Source organism: Mercenaria mercenaria, chromosome 2, assembly GCF_021730395.1.
Source record: "Mercenaria mercenaria strain notata chromosome 2, MADL_Memer_1, whole genome shotgun sequence".
In the NCBI taxonomy this organism is placed as follows: domain Eukaryota; kingdom Metazoa; phylum Mollusca; class Bivalvia; order Venerida; family Veneridae; genus Mercenaria; species Mercenaria mercenaria.
In genome coordinates this window covers 120326753-120343774 of record NC_069362.1, presented here as the reverse complement: position 1 = coordinate 120343774, position 17022 = coordinate 120326753, and the positions used below count along the sequence as shown (strand labels likewise).

Below are 17022 nucleotides of genomic sequence, written 5' to 3'. Positions count from 1 at the left end.
GTTTTCAAATGCTCGTTTATCGTAAGACTTTGTATTGGTGGCATTACTCTCAGGATTTAAATAGGTGTATTTTTTATTTCTTTTGAATTTTATTTTCTACAACCTTGTGGCAATTGTAAGATATATCTATGAAAACTGAAAATAACGTAATAATCATTAAGCGAGAAAACTTACGTGATATCGGCAAAATGTCCTATTCAAAACATTTTGGCTTAAGAATGCAACTTTGCTGATTTTCTCAACCAACACTTGATCAATTTTTGACATTATATTGTAATTGTATTGTAGAAATTTGCATTTTTAAACCATTTGAATAGACGGCGTATGATTTTAATGATGTAATGTTCACATGTTCAGGATTATTCATCAAGCGGAAAGTAAGCGACATTGTCGGTTACCACACATAGTCACTAGAAATATTCTCTAGTGTGAAAAATTATCTCCAAGTGCAGACTGCTCGTCAAAACGTTAAACATAAATGACATTGAAACAAATGCATCTTGTGTAAATGGCTTGCAATGAAGCCATAAGCAATTTATTCCTCTGCTGGTGTCCTTAGAGTCTTACTTATATACAAAAATGCAGTGCCTTATCAAGCAACAGATTCTTTGTTTAGAAAGTCATGAAGACGATTGAATCTTAAATTCAAATTCCCTATCGCGAAGAATTTTCATAACACGTAGTTTGCAAGATGTAATAACATATATGAAACTCATAAGACAACAATGTTTCTCTTCGTAGGTATTGTTTTCCTTAAATTTGCATTTTCAAAAGTATTTCTTATTATCGAAGTTTCATGAAAAAATATGAAAAAGGGGTGCTGACTGTACCAATCAAAATTGAATAAATTGCCATTTAAATATGCTTGACACATTTTTGACTTCTTTTTAAATATACTTAATAATATTATATGCTTTTACATAAGAGCTTCTAAAATACGTTTATTGTCGGAAACGGAAGTAGCGCGTTAACCCGAATCGTTAAACGTAAATACTTTAGAGTAAAAAAAATCTTTGTAAAGTGCCAGTGTTCATGAAAAAAGTTGTGGAAATGGATAAGAAATAATAATAATAATAATAAACCACTTTGCTACACTTTGTCTATTTAATTATAGGTAAGAAGTAGTTAAAGATATATTTTGACATTGGTTAAAACTTCCAAAAATTAGATAGTACGCTAATCTGTCAAAGTTGAGAAATCTTAGTGATTCACTTTAATTTATTGTATTTTGTTTTCTGTACAGAAATGATTCTCTGGGGCGTCCGTGGCCGAGTGGTTAATGTCGCTGACTTCAAATCACTTGCCCCTCATCGATGTTGGTTCGAGCCTCACTCGGGGCGTTTAATTCTTCATGTGAGGAAGCCATCCAGCTGGCTTACGGAAGGTCGGTGGTTCTACCCAGGTGCCCGCTCGTGATGAAATAATGCACGGGGGGGGGGGGCACCTGGGGTCTTCCTTCACCATTAAAGCTGGAAAGTCGCCATATGACCTATCATGTGTCGGTTAAATCCAAAAAAAAAAAAAAAAAAGAAAGAAAAAAAAAAAAAGAAATGATTCTAAACTGTTTCCTGAGAACAGAAACGTTTTAAGTAACTCTTTAATTAAAAATAGAATTGTGCAGTAACAAAAATTGCAATTTGTAGAGTTGTATTTTATTGTCGTGAAAACGACAATTTATTGCAATAAGTGTTGTAAATATAGTTTGAATATATGATAGAATTCGAAGTTCCTTTGACTAATACTTTCACGTGTTTTGTAAATTTAGAAAAAGAGAAAGATTTTAATAGGTAGTAGATTTCATTATCAGGTAAAGCTACGAAAAACTCAAATAGGACGACTATCTTTCATGAGATTAACATGAGTTACAGTATGTTGTAAATTTAATTTATTAAAGAATCAGACAGTAACGTGAGTGAAAATGGCGGACTTAATATTCCACTGTCTAACAGACCTGCGTCAGTTTTAATTCACATGAGATGTTTTGAACATGTATTATATAAAATGTAACTGTTCTGTTAAAAGCTTATTTTAATGATGGTGCCTCTCGGGATGCTTTGTCTTTTGCAATGGCATCGAACACATGTGTTTTAGTTCTTAAGACTTGCTCTTTATACCATTCTCGCAAACCAGATGTCTACCACGGTACCCCGGTAGTCTCGGGTACCATGTCGAACATCTGATGAATGAGAATGTCTTTATACAAGAGCAATGCCATTTAAAATGTTACCATTGCGCAAGTTAGGGATTATACTGGCAGTGATAAATTTTATTTATACTGTGCCTTGACTTTGGAACATGTTTTTGGTTAAACGCATAAACCGGCATGGCGGTGCCCTATTGTTTTCCTTTAACTGATTTTTGTGTGATTTTCATTATTTTAATGAACTGTGTAAAATTTAAAAATACACATAAATAATAAAGAAACGCAAGTTAATTTGGCGTGTGTAATGTTCAAATTGTAGTCATGGAGATATTACAAGAATAGTCGCATGAAAGGTTCACATTAATTTCAAAGTGAATCAAAAGGTACCTAACAAAACTTACTGTTTTGTTTTATAAAACATAATACAGAAAGATTTTTTTCAGACAAGTAGTCAATTTCAGTCTGTTTATATTACGCACAACAAAGGACAAGTGAAACGTTTGAAACTTTTCTCATATTTAAATGTTTCTATTTCTGAGTATATCTTAATTCTAACAATTGCTAGAAATATAACCTAATTCATTTTTGTTACATTGTCAAACTAAGAGACAAAACATGGTGTTTAGATATATCTACTCTACGAGACGATATTTTAAATTTGATACAGGTTATTTGAAATTAATGGCAAAATATTGCATCTTGCGTTCTCATACTTTCAGTATAATAACATGAATCAATGTTATGAAAAATTACATTTGCACTTCACAGATCATTTAGCGTTACACTTACCCTTAAGCCAATTTCTAAAAAAAAACTGAATGTATATTTCTGAAATTCCCCATGCTTTAAGAACAATTTTTATTTTTAATATCTATATTTATATTTTTCTTCAAAACTATATCATCGACTGATCCCCAATAATAACGCGATTCCTGCGCAAACGCGAGGACGCGTACATTTCCTGATAACTGATGAAATGATAATTGGTATTGTTTGTACATTCATTGACATGCAAATATCAGTGTTTGTTTCATTTTAAATGTACAATTCGTATACTACATTTTTTTTTCTGATACTAAACCTTTCTTATCTGTCATATCGGCTTCAGATATTTCTCTGTCGCTGTGTCTTTGAGAAAACGTTCAATAAAAAAAAAAAAAAAAAAAAAAAAAAAGCAATCAAAATTAACTATCCTGTCGTCGCAACCCACACGGCAAAATATGTGTTGAACATACACAGTACGCTTTACCTCTGAGCTAATTTGCTATTTAGACGAAAATTAGAAATATAACGACTTTGACAAGTTACAAAAATGTTGAATTCTCTATGCTTCATTTAAATCTATTTATACGTCATGTTTGTAAACATCACGTTATCATTGGGGAATAGTATGTCATTTAATAGTCTGCTTGACGATCGGTATTCAAACTAGACAAAAGGCTTACTGATACACAACGTTGAATAATAGTACTTAACTTCTTGGTGTATAAACGTACATAAAGACCTAATTTTAACAATTAACCTTTACCCTGCTAAAGGGTTTCTAAATTGGATTCAATTTGGTCCATCATTCAATTTGGACAGTACCACTTCTTTATCAAAGGGGTATTCACTGAATAGCATACTATGAAGATCATGGTCAAAATGCACGGATGTTGGTCTACACTAGTCGCAAGGGCAGAAACACTTGCCGCCAGCAGGCTAAAGGTTAAAGTCTAATTCAACCGTTTATCTTATGTCATTTTGCTTTCACATCTCTTTCAAAGAATTTCTTGCAAGTTAGGAACTATCGCAATTAAGGGGAGATAATGCGAAAAGTGCTACGAATATGACTTGCATGTTGATTCATCTTTGTTTATTGATAGTAGTTTACCAACTCTTTTAGGCCAAATAATGGTTAGTTATTATAAAATATAAACAAAGAATCATCGAATGGCTAATATAATGCCTGCTTTATATGAATAAAAAAAGCTACCTTGAAGATACAGTTTACTAATAGAAATATGAACACTTCGTTGTTTAAAACTGGGGACACGTCAGATTTGTCTCAATACTATGAATCAAAATAAGTTACTAAAATATGCATTACTAAAAAATCTAACAAAAGTGAAAAAATACAATTTTGATTTAAGTATAAATAAAACATTTCCATCATACAGAAGACACAGAAACAAGTATAGGATACAAGTGTCACTTACCCCTATTTTGAAGTTTACATCATTTCCGTTGTTTAAAGTAAATTTGCATTAAAAACTCCTCTCTCCAAAGAACTTTATAATACATATTTGCAGAAATTTATAATCACCTATAATACAAGATAATGCTGTTAAGAACCAAAATTTGATGCTGAAAGCGAATTCGTGCACAACCGAGGTCGACAAATCTAATACCTGTAATGTCTATGTGTTTACAGTTTGACAATTGTTATGTTTTAAGCGTTTGACAATAATAGATATGTATCCTTTGGAGAAAACACACTGGTAAATTAATCCTGTGAAATGTATATTCTCTTTTTTTTTGCAAATTCTGTTTTCCCGTGTCATTCTTTGATTGGTCTTTTTTATTGAGACATGCGCAAAAAAAGCAAAAAATTAACATCCGTTTATAGTGAGATCGATACTACGTGAAGTTTACAAATATTACCGATTGCGTTTGTAGTGCAATAATTTCGTCACCCTTAAACACATCAATTATATTATTTGTTTAGAGATATGATGTACTATATCGACTTTAATTACGCGTGCCTGTATGAATAAAATATGTAAATTGTCGGTAAATTTCTTTAAAACTGAATGAATAATGTTTGATTCAAAGGTCGTAATACTGAATATTATTTTGTACCGGGTGGATCTGTTTTGTTCTAACGTATCAAAAATTGTTGGACCTCGTGGAATCTTCGCCGTTGTTCGTTTGAAAATGTGGGCTTAAGATATACGTTTTTTTGTGTGTTTATGTATCAAATAATCGATATACATGCATTTTGACGTGTGAGGTAGTGCTAGGGTAATGATACCGCACGGTTCTTTATTGCTCGTTTTGTAACGTTGATGAAAACATAAACTATGCGGAGTGTCTCTGCGATAAGAAATATTGGGACAATGTGATCGGTGCACGATGGATTTTCAGTATGCACTTAAATGAATAAGTACATTTTCCGATGGTGACCATGGTTCTCATAGTATACCTATGGGTAGGGTGTAACAGCACAGTCTTTTTTTCTTTTTGGTCTGGTGCCAGTGCCCTCGGGCCGTAACAGATGTCAATAAGAAATTTTCAAATAATTTTATAGTGTTTATTTTTAAAGAAATGTTAATAAAGGGTAATGGTTTGCATGAAAATCAATTTACAAGCAGAAAATCAAATCGAAAAGCAAGGAATCTGCAACAAAAAGCTACTATGAAACAATCGCGAATGTGAATACTAGCGCGCATTCCGATACATACAGTACATGTTAATTGAAACATTATGTAATTCACTGATTATCAATCAATTTACATATCAATAAAATTTATAAGCATCAAAGTATCCATTAACAGTCTAATATAAATTTAGACCCAACGCCAGCTTTTATGACAGTGCATTAACTACAATAAGGAGAAATTTATACTTTTATTTTATTACACCTTGTCACATGTAGGACAATATGAACACAATTTTCGTTTCTCCGTATCTAAAGTGCAATATTGCATTTTGTATATCAAAATCGATAAAAGTCGCTAACCCTAAACCAAACCCTAACTCTAATAATACTTTTCTGTTGACTTTGTCGCCGATCCCCATCCAAATCCCATAACTTTTGTTCCGGGATTGATATTGGGTGGAAACTTAATGTCGCTATTGATGTGTGTTACCTGATAATGATGCATTTTTGAGGACGGGGTAATTTTGTGAACCGCACTAACGCCTAACCTTTGACTGACTTAATCAACTTCAAACGTTAACCTTATTGGGGTATTCCAGTTCGAATGATATGGTTTTGGAATGCCAAACGTTCTTGACCTTTATCAAACTTTAGCCGGCAAAAAATTATAAATCTTTCGAAACTTTCAGGGTCCCAGAATAATACATTTTTTTCAGATCGTAAGTTTCGTTCAGTCCTATAATTATAAAATTACAGATGGACCAAATGTGGTCATGGATTTGTTATCAATGGCTTAAAATGTTCGGAAAATCCCGCATTTGTTCCGCAGTCCCAACTTTTCTTCCGACCCACAGAACCATCACTGCCGGGTGACAGATGGATATTACTCTTTATTTACTGTTTTACATTACTTCATCGACTACTTCTTTTTATCTTTTCCATTTAGTGAAAGCTTTTTTTCACTGTCAAATATTTCAAATGCAAGAAACAATTAAAAGTTTGCCAAATCTAATTAACTAGATAATGTTATAACTCTTCAACAGAGAATAGTTCGCATATACCCTGACAAGTTTTCTTAAGTTCACTTCACAGAAATGCATTTCTGTAAGTTTGGATCAGATCCCTTGAAAACTGTGAGAGAAGTTATTCGGATAAGCCAGTCATAGCATTTTGTAAAAGTATTCGAAGAGGGGGGTAATCTTGTTAAAGTTTCCTATTAATATTGACTTTATTATCTCCCTTGAAAACACATACAGTTTTTACAAATGGGGTTATACCTAACTACCAAACATCTTTACTCTTACTAAAATAAATAATAGAACCTGTTAATCTTTCATCTGTCACTATTAATGAGGGTGGGGACGGTGATCGATGCAAAGCAGGGCATTGCAGTACACGACTTTTTTTTTATTCATTTAACATGTTTACTAATCATGTTAATAATCATTTTACACTTTTCATAGTATGATAATTATCCTTTCAAAATATGCGTACCACCGATGTACCGTGTGGACTCTTGTGTAATTAACTATGCGTACGCAAAAAAAAACAACTTTTAAAAGTAGCCATAAACGATATCTGGTTTTGTCAGTAGGCCGGATACCACTCATTTATGTAATCGCAGATTTTTGTTAAGAAACTCTTGTATTTAATGTTTCAAGCTTAATATTTACATTGATATGCAACACATTATCGTACAATTTGGCACTCTTTATGAAAATTAAAACAAAAAGTTACAAAAATGACAATGAATTTTCATGCTTAATTAAGCAGTCCTTATTTCGATATGCTTACAAATGTTACTTTAAACATTTTTTTCAGACTTACAAAACTTCTAACTTTTCAAAGAAGGAAAACGTTTTAATTTCTAAGTAATTATGTTATTATTCTTACATACTCAACAAGAGTCACAGAGGGACTAATTATGAAACACTCATCTTAAAATATGATAACTATGATCTAGACAAGAAAACCTGTCATATAACCTTTGTGACATTGACCTAAATAAATGTTATAAAAGTGTCAAGACACATTGTCTCACCATGTATATGCATGGGTATTAGCAGCATGAACTCGACAAAGCATAAGGAATAAATCATACTGATTAAAGGCACTCGCTACAGTTTTTCCGGACGGGTCGATATTTACCCCAACATCGTGCCAATTTGGTTTCGATGTAGCTCACTACAGTGTTGGTGCGGTCTTCTGCGCATGCCCGGAAGTGATTATCTAATGTCGCGTACGGCAAAAATTCGCAAATTATTGTATGTTCGCATGCATTTAATGTACAAAATGTATAATATACTGATTAAAGGTTAGGGTAAGTATCACCATGGTTACAAAATATATACATTTAAAGTACTTTAGTTCATATTGCTTCAATCCGACATATACTGGAGTCTGTTATTTATACCAACGCTCCAACTCTGCATTGAGTCAAAGCTGTTTCTAATCCCGTACCGTACTCGTACCGTACATTCGTAAACTATAGGTTTTGTTAAAAAAAAAGGCGGAAACTTTCATCGTTCTATGCCACAAAATGCTTCAGAAACATCTTAAAATCCGATTATTAAAAACCTGCCGTTTGATAATTTTATATATACATTTCTAAGTCATTTGCTCAAACACTGAAAGAGTATTTCGTGCCAACCTGCGTTGTATAAATGCCCGCCACACCCCACCTCGTTGTAATTTGATTTAAGCGAAATCTGATATGGTGGCCTATCAATTTTCTTTTTGTTTTAGATTAGGTAGACATAACCAAAGGTATGTGCAGAGTTTGATTAAATTCTGTTATGTGAAACTAGATAAAATAGCAGAACTACCAACTTAAAACTGACAAAAATATGCAAAAATAGCCCTTGGGTCTGCTTAACAAATATTCCTTTCTTTACAAAATCATGTTCTTTTGATTTCTCTGAGCATGTTTCAAATAGATATATTGTTTTCCATTATAAAAATGCTTAGATAATCAAATTTATGCTGATTATTGTACTTTACTGAAATATATTTTAGGATTACAGAAATTTTGAAAAATGTTTAAAATAGCACCATATCTAGGGGCAAATTAAATTGAAACAAAGCTGGTGACCTAGTATTTTTATTTCATTTTTCAATACATCATAACATGATCTTTTAATACAAAACATTTCATCAAAATCTATTATTAAGAAAAAAAAATACGAAACTGTAGCGAGCGTCTTTAATGTTCAGATTTCCTTACATACAGGATGTAATATTAACCAGTAAATCCAAAGTAGAGAATAAACATGGAAAGTTTACATTTATAATAATGTATTGGCTACATGTATATATCAAACAAGTGGCTAGTTAATAGAGACGATCTGACCTCTTCTAGTCTTAAGATTACATGCTCGCTTTCTAGGAAATGTATGTGCAGCTCTGAGTTAAACTTCAGTTCAAGTAAAGAGTTCCATAAATTGACAAGAAATACTAAAAAAGATTACACGTGAAAAAGGCCCACACAAAGATGCTTCTGGCAAACCCGAGAAAGGTCAATCTATGTATGCCACATGCAATGTTTGGTAAAGATCAATAACAAGCAAGTGGTACAATTTAATTAAAATTAAAAAGGTTAATCTGAGGATGCTGCAGACAATATTTGGTGAAGATAATATTTAAGTTGCCAGAGTTAAGTCATTTCATAAGAAAAGTAGGTAGTAAAAGTGATGTTAGCAATAACCTACCAGCTAGTACTTAATGCATTGTTTTTAGACAACTCTGATACGTACGTTTTGATTATTTAAATGAGGGGACTACATTTTGAAAGATATTTAATTTCCAGATATACACAAGTTATGTATAACAGACTGCGCTGTGTTTTGTTGTTTTTGTTATTCAAGGGGAAAAACTCTGCCCTACAGTTTCATTGAGATCCACCATAGGTTACTTAGTTACAGTCAAAAATTCTGATGTTTTACAAAACAAGAACAAGGGGAAAACTCTGCTTTAACTGGATAAAGTGAGCAAAAGGTCATGTGCTAATAAATAACTATATGAGGTTTTGTGATTCTTGCTAAAATATGTTTTGAATTTTAAACATTTTTTTTAACAAATCAAGGACAAAACTCTGCTGCTTTTAATTGGTCAAGGGAGATAAAACAACATGTGAGCAAAGGCCATGTGCTAATTAATAATTATTGGTATGAATATACAGATTAGTTATGTCATATCCGAAGTGTTAAGAGTGTGTTTTCTGATTTTAAATCTGTTGCTTCAAGAGTCCCTCCAGAAAGTACCAATGGTTATGTAAATTAAATTGTTGACAACATTGTATTTGAATCTAGGTAAAAATTTAATGCTTAATATTTTCTACCAAATGCCAACTAAAGGAGGCTGAAGACTTTAGAATTGCTTATAATGGACATTACATGTTATCTTCAGATGCAATTAAATACCATGGTCTCATGATCTTTGTCTGGTGAAACCATGGTGAATTATATTGTGAATAAGGTCAAGTCACGACATACATTTAAACTCGACTGTTCGAAGTATATGGAGAGCTATCCTACTCACCCAAGAGTCGACGTCGGCGTCTTTTTACACTTTCTCTTTTTTTCTCCCTATCTCTGTAATTACTTGATGGATTTGTTTCAAACTTTAAAATAGTTATTTCTCATCTTCACTCACATCATATGACACAAGGGCCATAACTCTCATACCAATATTTCATGAATTATCTCCCCTTTTTATTTAGAATTTCAGGTTAAAGTTTTGATGCACTCTATCTCAATTATTACTAAACGGATTTGATTCAAACTGAAAATAGTTGTTCCTCATCATCTCCAACATCATATGATACAAGGTCCATACCTCTGGTACCAATATTTAATGAGTTATTCCCCACTTTTACTTAGAATTTTAGGTTAAAGTTTTGATGCACTTTCACTCTATTTCAGTTATTACCAAATTGATTTGATTCAAATTTAAAATTGTTGTTCAACATTATCACTCACATCATCTGACACAAGAGCTATAACTCTTGCACCAATATTTCATGAATTATCTCCCCTTTTTACTTAGAATTTCAGGTTAAAGTTTTGGTGCACTTTTGCTGTATCTCAGTTATTACTGAATGGATATGATTCAAACTTAAAATATTGTTCCAACTTATCACTCACATCATATGACACAAGGTGCATAACTCTGGCACCAAATTTTCATGAATTATGCCCTCTTTTACTTAGAATTTAAGGTTTATTTTGATGCATTTTCACTATATCGTAGTTATTGCTAAATGGATTTGATTCAAACTTGCTTGAAGTAGTTGTTCCACATCATCACCCACATCATATGACACAAGGTGCATAACTCTTGCACCAATATTTTATGAATTATGCCCCCACTTTGCTTTGAATTACACTTAGTTTGTGTTTTGATACACTTTATCTTTATCTCTTATAACTTAATATTTTTGACACAGACTGGACCTATTGTGCAATATATTCATCCACCACTGGAGTCATTAAACACTCCAGTGACAGCTCCAGCTTTCTCAGATGTGTCCAGTTTAACTATCCAGCATCGAAATAGTCGAGCGCCTGTCTCCTGTGACAGCTGTTGTTATACAGGCAAGCTAAGATTCATTTTAAAACTAGGAAATATTTATCTTTATGTTTTGCACTGATACATGTCACTTTGATTGCAGTTGTTCTTCATGGTACCCTAGCTTGAAATGAACTTCAAATTTGCCAAAAACAACTGTTTCAGATTTATCAAGAACATGGAATTCACAAAAAGATTTTATGCAGAAAGTAGAAATAGGTACTTTTAGTTAATCATGTTTTTAAAAGATTTAATAATGAATGTCCTTCCTATATGAGGGAAACCTTTGAACTGGCTAAAGATGCGCATTCATACAATATGTGTGGAAAACTGTAGAACTTTAAAGATCCACAAAGCTTCGGTAAAGAGAACATTGGTTATTACTGTCATACCAGGAAATATTAAGAAAATAGGCAGGTAAAACCTCCTTAAAACAAATGTTAGGAAATATCTACTTTACTAAACTGTCTTGAACACCCACACACCCACCCAAACTGAAAATGCTTACTAGTATTATTCAAAGAGTATTTTGGATATGAGCACTTGACCTCTTTAATTATTAAATAGCACATGACCATGCTCATTTTAGTAGTTTCCCACTTGAACCAGTAAAAGCAGAGTTTTTCCTCTTGATTAAATAAAATAGGGATTTTTGACTGTTTCTAAATAACCTATTCATGAATCTTCAAGAAACTTATTACAAATATAGATCACTTTAAGGTAGTAGTACATGCGCAAATTACGTCAGGGTTTCCCCAGTAACTGCAGAGTCATTGCCCTTTAGTTGTTGTAAGATTCATTAACAGCCACATAACAAAGTTGGATCTTGATGAAATTTAATACGAATACACAATCATGCAACTTTTGTTAGGATATCTTAACTAAGTTTGGAGTTATTGCCATTAAATTGTTTTAAACTCCTAATATTCTGAACTCCTAATATTTTGACATAAACCAAGTAGCCAATTAAAAGAATTTCATTACTTGAAGTATTTATCACGTTTGATTGTGGATATCAATTCACTGAATGTTCTTGCTTTTATTGTGATAATGTTTGAAACCACTATAAGATTATTACAACTGTATCATTATAATTTGCAATATCCATGATTCAATTATGTGATCAATTACTGTGCTCATTACATGCAAATTAGAGTTTTTGATTTTTGTGGTGTCCCTTTTATGCTAGTTTTTCTTATATGTCTTGGTCAGTTTACTGGTGACAAAGGCACCAACCAGTCATATAAAAATAGTTTTGATAAGTGTCTTGATTTAATAGTTGTTATTCAAATTTTGTAAATGTAATGACACCGCTTCTATTTATACGTCCTTCGAATGTTTTATCACTGGCTTGAAGGGTGTTTACCAGGTATACAAGAGAATTCGCAAACGTTTGCAAGTTTTTATTTCTGACGAGCTTGGAATGACTTGACTGTATGCATTGTTACCGACTGGTGTTTTCCAACAATTTAAATCCTACTCAGAACAACAAATGATTCAATAAATAGGTTTTGCCAAAATGTCTTGTCTTGAACAGTTTGGAGAAAAAAAATATATTATTACGGTTCGTTGTAAGACTTGCTGATAGCAATGTAACTATCCATACAAAGTATTTGACAGATAATCAGAACAAGTTTCAAGGGTATGCGTCACTTAAGGTAGTTCTGCACGTTTGGATCGAAACTTTTTCTACAATGTAGAATTTGATTAAACTCTGATTTTCCAAAACTTCAGAAAATACCTACAAAATTTAGCAAACAAAAATAATAGGCTAGATTTGAAAAGAAAAAATGATCTCACGCAATTTTTCATAATGGGAGTCTATTGGAAAATCATAACTTTCAAAACATGTTCGCAAATAGAATTTGTTCTAAAATGTAGATTTTGATGAAACTTCTCACAGTTGTAAATAAACATATTGCCTATAATGTGGTGAAATACAATGTTAGGTCCGTGTGCTTATTTTTGAAATATTTGACCATGATTAAAGTGAACAGAATATTTCACACTAATTGTAAGACACTATTTTAAATTATTTAACATGTCATAAGTTTTAAAATCATATTTTGACTTAAGAAATATAGTGACAGTACCATTTTAATAAACTTACTCACAAGTCATTAATTCATTAATTGAGTTTCATTTCAGTATGCTGAATCCAGTCTTTATTCTACGTTTTCCGGAATAATGACGTTACGCCATCACTTTCAAATGGGCAGAACTACCTTAAATGATTGAAAATATAACACCTACGGACCTAAATGTAAACATTACTATTTTTTCAAATTTTCTGCAACTGTGCGTGCAATGTAATAAGATGTTTATTTTGCAAAACAACAGAAGGGAAAAACGAAATTTGGGGCTTCCTGCTCAGAAAGGTATCCCAAACATTCTTATTGCGTTATGGCCAGTTTCTACAACCCTTTTACTTGTCTAAGCCTATTAAACTTATCTTAACTATTCCAGCAATCAAATAATCAAAGACTTTACGTTTATAGATAACAGACCTAGAGAATTTTTTATACACACGGATTCTTTATATCATTTTCTCAATTTCAAAAATATTAGGAAAAATCTAGTATCTGAATGAAGCATACAAAGTAGTTGCAAATGAGTAAGTGACTTTTTGTTGGACACTGTAGATTAGACTTTAAAAGAATTTCATACAAGTGCTCTTTAGATGATGCTCACCTAGATTGTTCATACTATTTGCTTCGTAAAGAACATGATCGTTTTTAGGTGACCAAAAGTATTAAAATTATTCTGATTTGTTTAAAACATGCCCACAATAGGGTAGGGTGGTCACTTTTCGCCATATGTGAAAACATGTTCATGACGGAATTTTAAATTAATTTCACACTCATGTTCCAAAAGTGACTCTCTACCTAGATTTTTCTAATTATTTGGATTCTTAAAATGCATAGCTCAATTATACCGAAATTTCTCAATAGAGACTTTAAACATTTTCTTGTCAGAAATTTCTGATCCTTAAGCAAGATTGCTTGTTCATTCCCAGTTATCAAAAGGCTTGGCTGCCAGAGCAAAGAAAACAAAAATCCTTCCAGCAATGTCTGCTCATACATGTAGATCTTTCTTCGTAGACTTTCTTACCAAAATTATCAAAATATTCTTATTCTTAAAAAAACCATGTCCAATAGAGCAAAAAATTTCATTTTTACTATGTGTATGTAGTTGGATTGTTAAAACGTTCTTGTCAAAAAGTGCTTGCTAGATTTTAAAATAATTTCAAACTACTATTAGATCGTTAATCCTTTACCAAGGATGTACAATATATTTCGGTTAATCAGATAAAAAGTAACATCGCGCAACAGTTAAAATAATTCTTGAGTGACCATCTATACAAGATATTAAAGCCATCGGAGAAGAAGCTAGTTTTTCTCATATGGCTCTATGGAAAACCCTCTGAATATGCATGCCAGATTTTAAAGAATTTTGATAGAATTTGTCTTACATAAGTCTATCAAAATAGCTACGTGATATAATTGTGATGCCACCATTATTGTTTCTTCTAACATTTTTCTTAGATATAAACACTTTTTTCAAGATGTTAAAGTAATGTTAAAATAAAAAGTAAGAGTAGTATATGTGTTTAGTCACAACCAGAATATTATGTCCACACATTTGACTTTGACATTTTAAACAAAGGCTGACAGTGAGTTAAAAGATATTACTTTACAATTACTAATATTTTTTTATGAAATTGGTTTATATGTATGAAAATAAAACATGAATGTTCATAACTTTTTGTCTTTTTATCGTATCAAGTGAAAATTAGTTCAAGGCGCTCCTCTGGCTGATTAAGGAGTTAATATGACTTTATAAGAACCTGAGATAAATCAATGACTGATTGACAATAACTTCTTATAGAGATATATAATAATGTTGCTTTGTATTTAACCAACTTTGTCATGCGTTTTAATCCAGCTTTAAAAACTTTTGTATGCAATAAAATTTGTGAAGCAATATAATAGCAGACTCGGTTTAAATGAGTTTTCCATGAGATGTTATAAAATATGCGACATCCCTCACGCCCAAAGCACAGGCGTTTGGTTTTGGTTACCGGACAAATTTCTAAGATACTAGCATAGTCAGGGTCTTAATGAGTTAATATTTGTTAATGATTCATATCAATACATGTAACATTTTATACAGGGGTCATATGCATTGTTATGATCAAATTGAGTGACAGAGAAACGACTGTACACACTAACTACACTATCAGTTGAACGGATGGTAAAAGGAAATCTGATGCTGAAAGTTTTTGTATCAAATGAAAAAATCTCCCTTTATTTTCACCTTAGAAATTCAATCCATCACGTTAAGAGACAATTATATGCTGCGTTTATTATTTTAATACCGGTATTAGAATGACTAAGTTTTAGTTAGTCAGTAAACTCTTATCTTCTTCTAGCGTAGATGTAGGTCACTAAAATTTAACATGTTGTAAAATGAAAATCTTTATAATTGTAATTATTTGTTATCCTTTTCCAGAACACAAGGTCATTCATTTTGATGAAAAGGTGTATGGAAAATATTGGAATGGCTCATATCTTCAGGGGAAGAAAGTGAGTAAATGTACCTTTAAAATAACTTACAAACATGTCTTAAGCGACCTTTGGAGGTTCCACCTTTTTTATATTCGCCGGCAAAATTTATTTAAATGACCATTTCATTCAAAATGATATTTAGCAATCAAGTTTATGAAGATTTAAAGAAGGACTTTAATGAAAGTAATAAATAAGTAATATCAGTTGACAGAATGTATCGAAAGAACATACACCGAAAAGAAAACGACTTTTTCACATTTTTCTTTTATTTTCCGCATTAGAAATATCAGTACACATTAAAGAGACTTTCCGCGTAAAACAGACTTACCTGTAAATTACACTCGACGAAGAAAAATTCAAATACGGGAAATCCCAAACAGAAATGGGTATATTTTGTTTTAATTTGGTTATTTGTATAGTCTGGGAATTAAGAAAATAATCTTCAACTATACCTACATTTAAACAAAACTTTTTTTTTCTTTTAAATTGTTTATTTTACATGAATTAGCGTTATAGTCTTGTAACTAAGACAAGTTTAGACATGTTTTATATCGATATCTAATGTTGAAAATTTTCATGTTTTGAGTTAAGCTTTTGAATACACCTTTCCTTTCTAAGAACGTTGCATTTTATGTAGCTATCAATTGATAAAATATTCATCATGAAGAAGTGCTCATTCCCAGAACTGTATGCTTCATAAATCATACGCTCCAAACAAGAATGTCACAACATGACTGTCACAACATGACAGAAAATTTGTCAAAATTTTCATCTTATATGCTGATGAAATAAGCAAATACGTTTCAACAAATTAATTTTTATTGTATTCTTCATTGCCTATTGTACATTTTACGATAAAATAGGGTTATTATAACAGTAGCGCGATCTGGGATGTTGTATTCGGCTCTCGTTGATTTTGTGGGCGGATCACACTCGGCGCTTCCGCGCCTCGTGTGATCCGCCCACAAAATCAACTCGAGCCGAATACAACATCCCAGATCAAGCTACTGTTATAATGACCCTTTTATTATATACCTCCTACATTTTACTTGTTGTTATCTTATTCAAAAGATGACCAAATACCCATCGGCAAAAATAACTATTTGTTCAGCTCGCGCAGGAATATACTATACATTGCAATCATTGATTGTCACTCGTTTAAAGTCGTGAAAGTATTGATTGCCACCTTTTGGAAATCATTATCGTTTTTCAGCTATTTTGATGAAAAAAAATGACAGAAAAAGCAAACTTACACATAATAATTGTTTAACAGCACAATAACATAAAATGGATGAAACAGTATTCGTTGTTATCGATCTGAAAATAGAACTGAGTGGGGTTTTTTGTGCGCTATTTATAGATCCTAGTCAGGTTATGCATACTAA

At 32.0% G+C, this 17022-nt stretch overlaps 1 long non-coding RNA gene across 1 annotated transcript in view; it reads left to right on the top strand.

Moving 5' to 3' along the window:
- The first annotated feature begins 980 nt into the window (after positions 1-980).
- LOC123564805 (uncharacterized) overlaps positions 981-17022 on the top strand; it is a 46916-nt gene continuing 30874 nt past the window's right edge. The window contains exons 1-2 of the long non-coding RNA XR_008370046.1: positions 981-1114; positions 15582-15655. This is a non-coding gene — a long non-coding RNA (uncharacterized LOC123564805). The remainder of the gene's footprint in view (positions 1115-15581; positions 15656-17022) is intronic.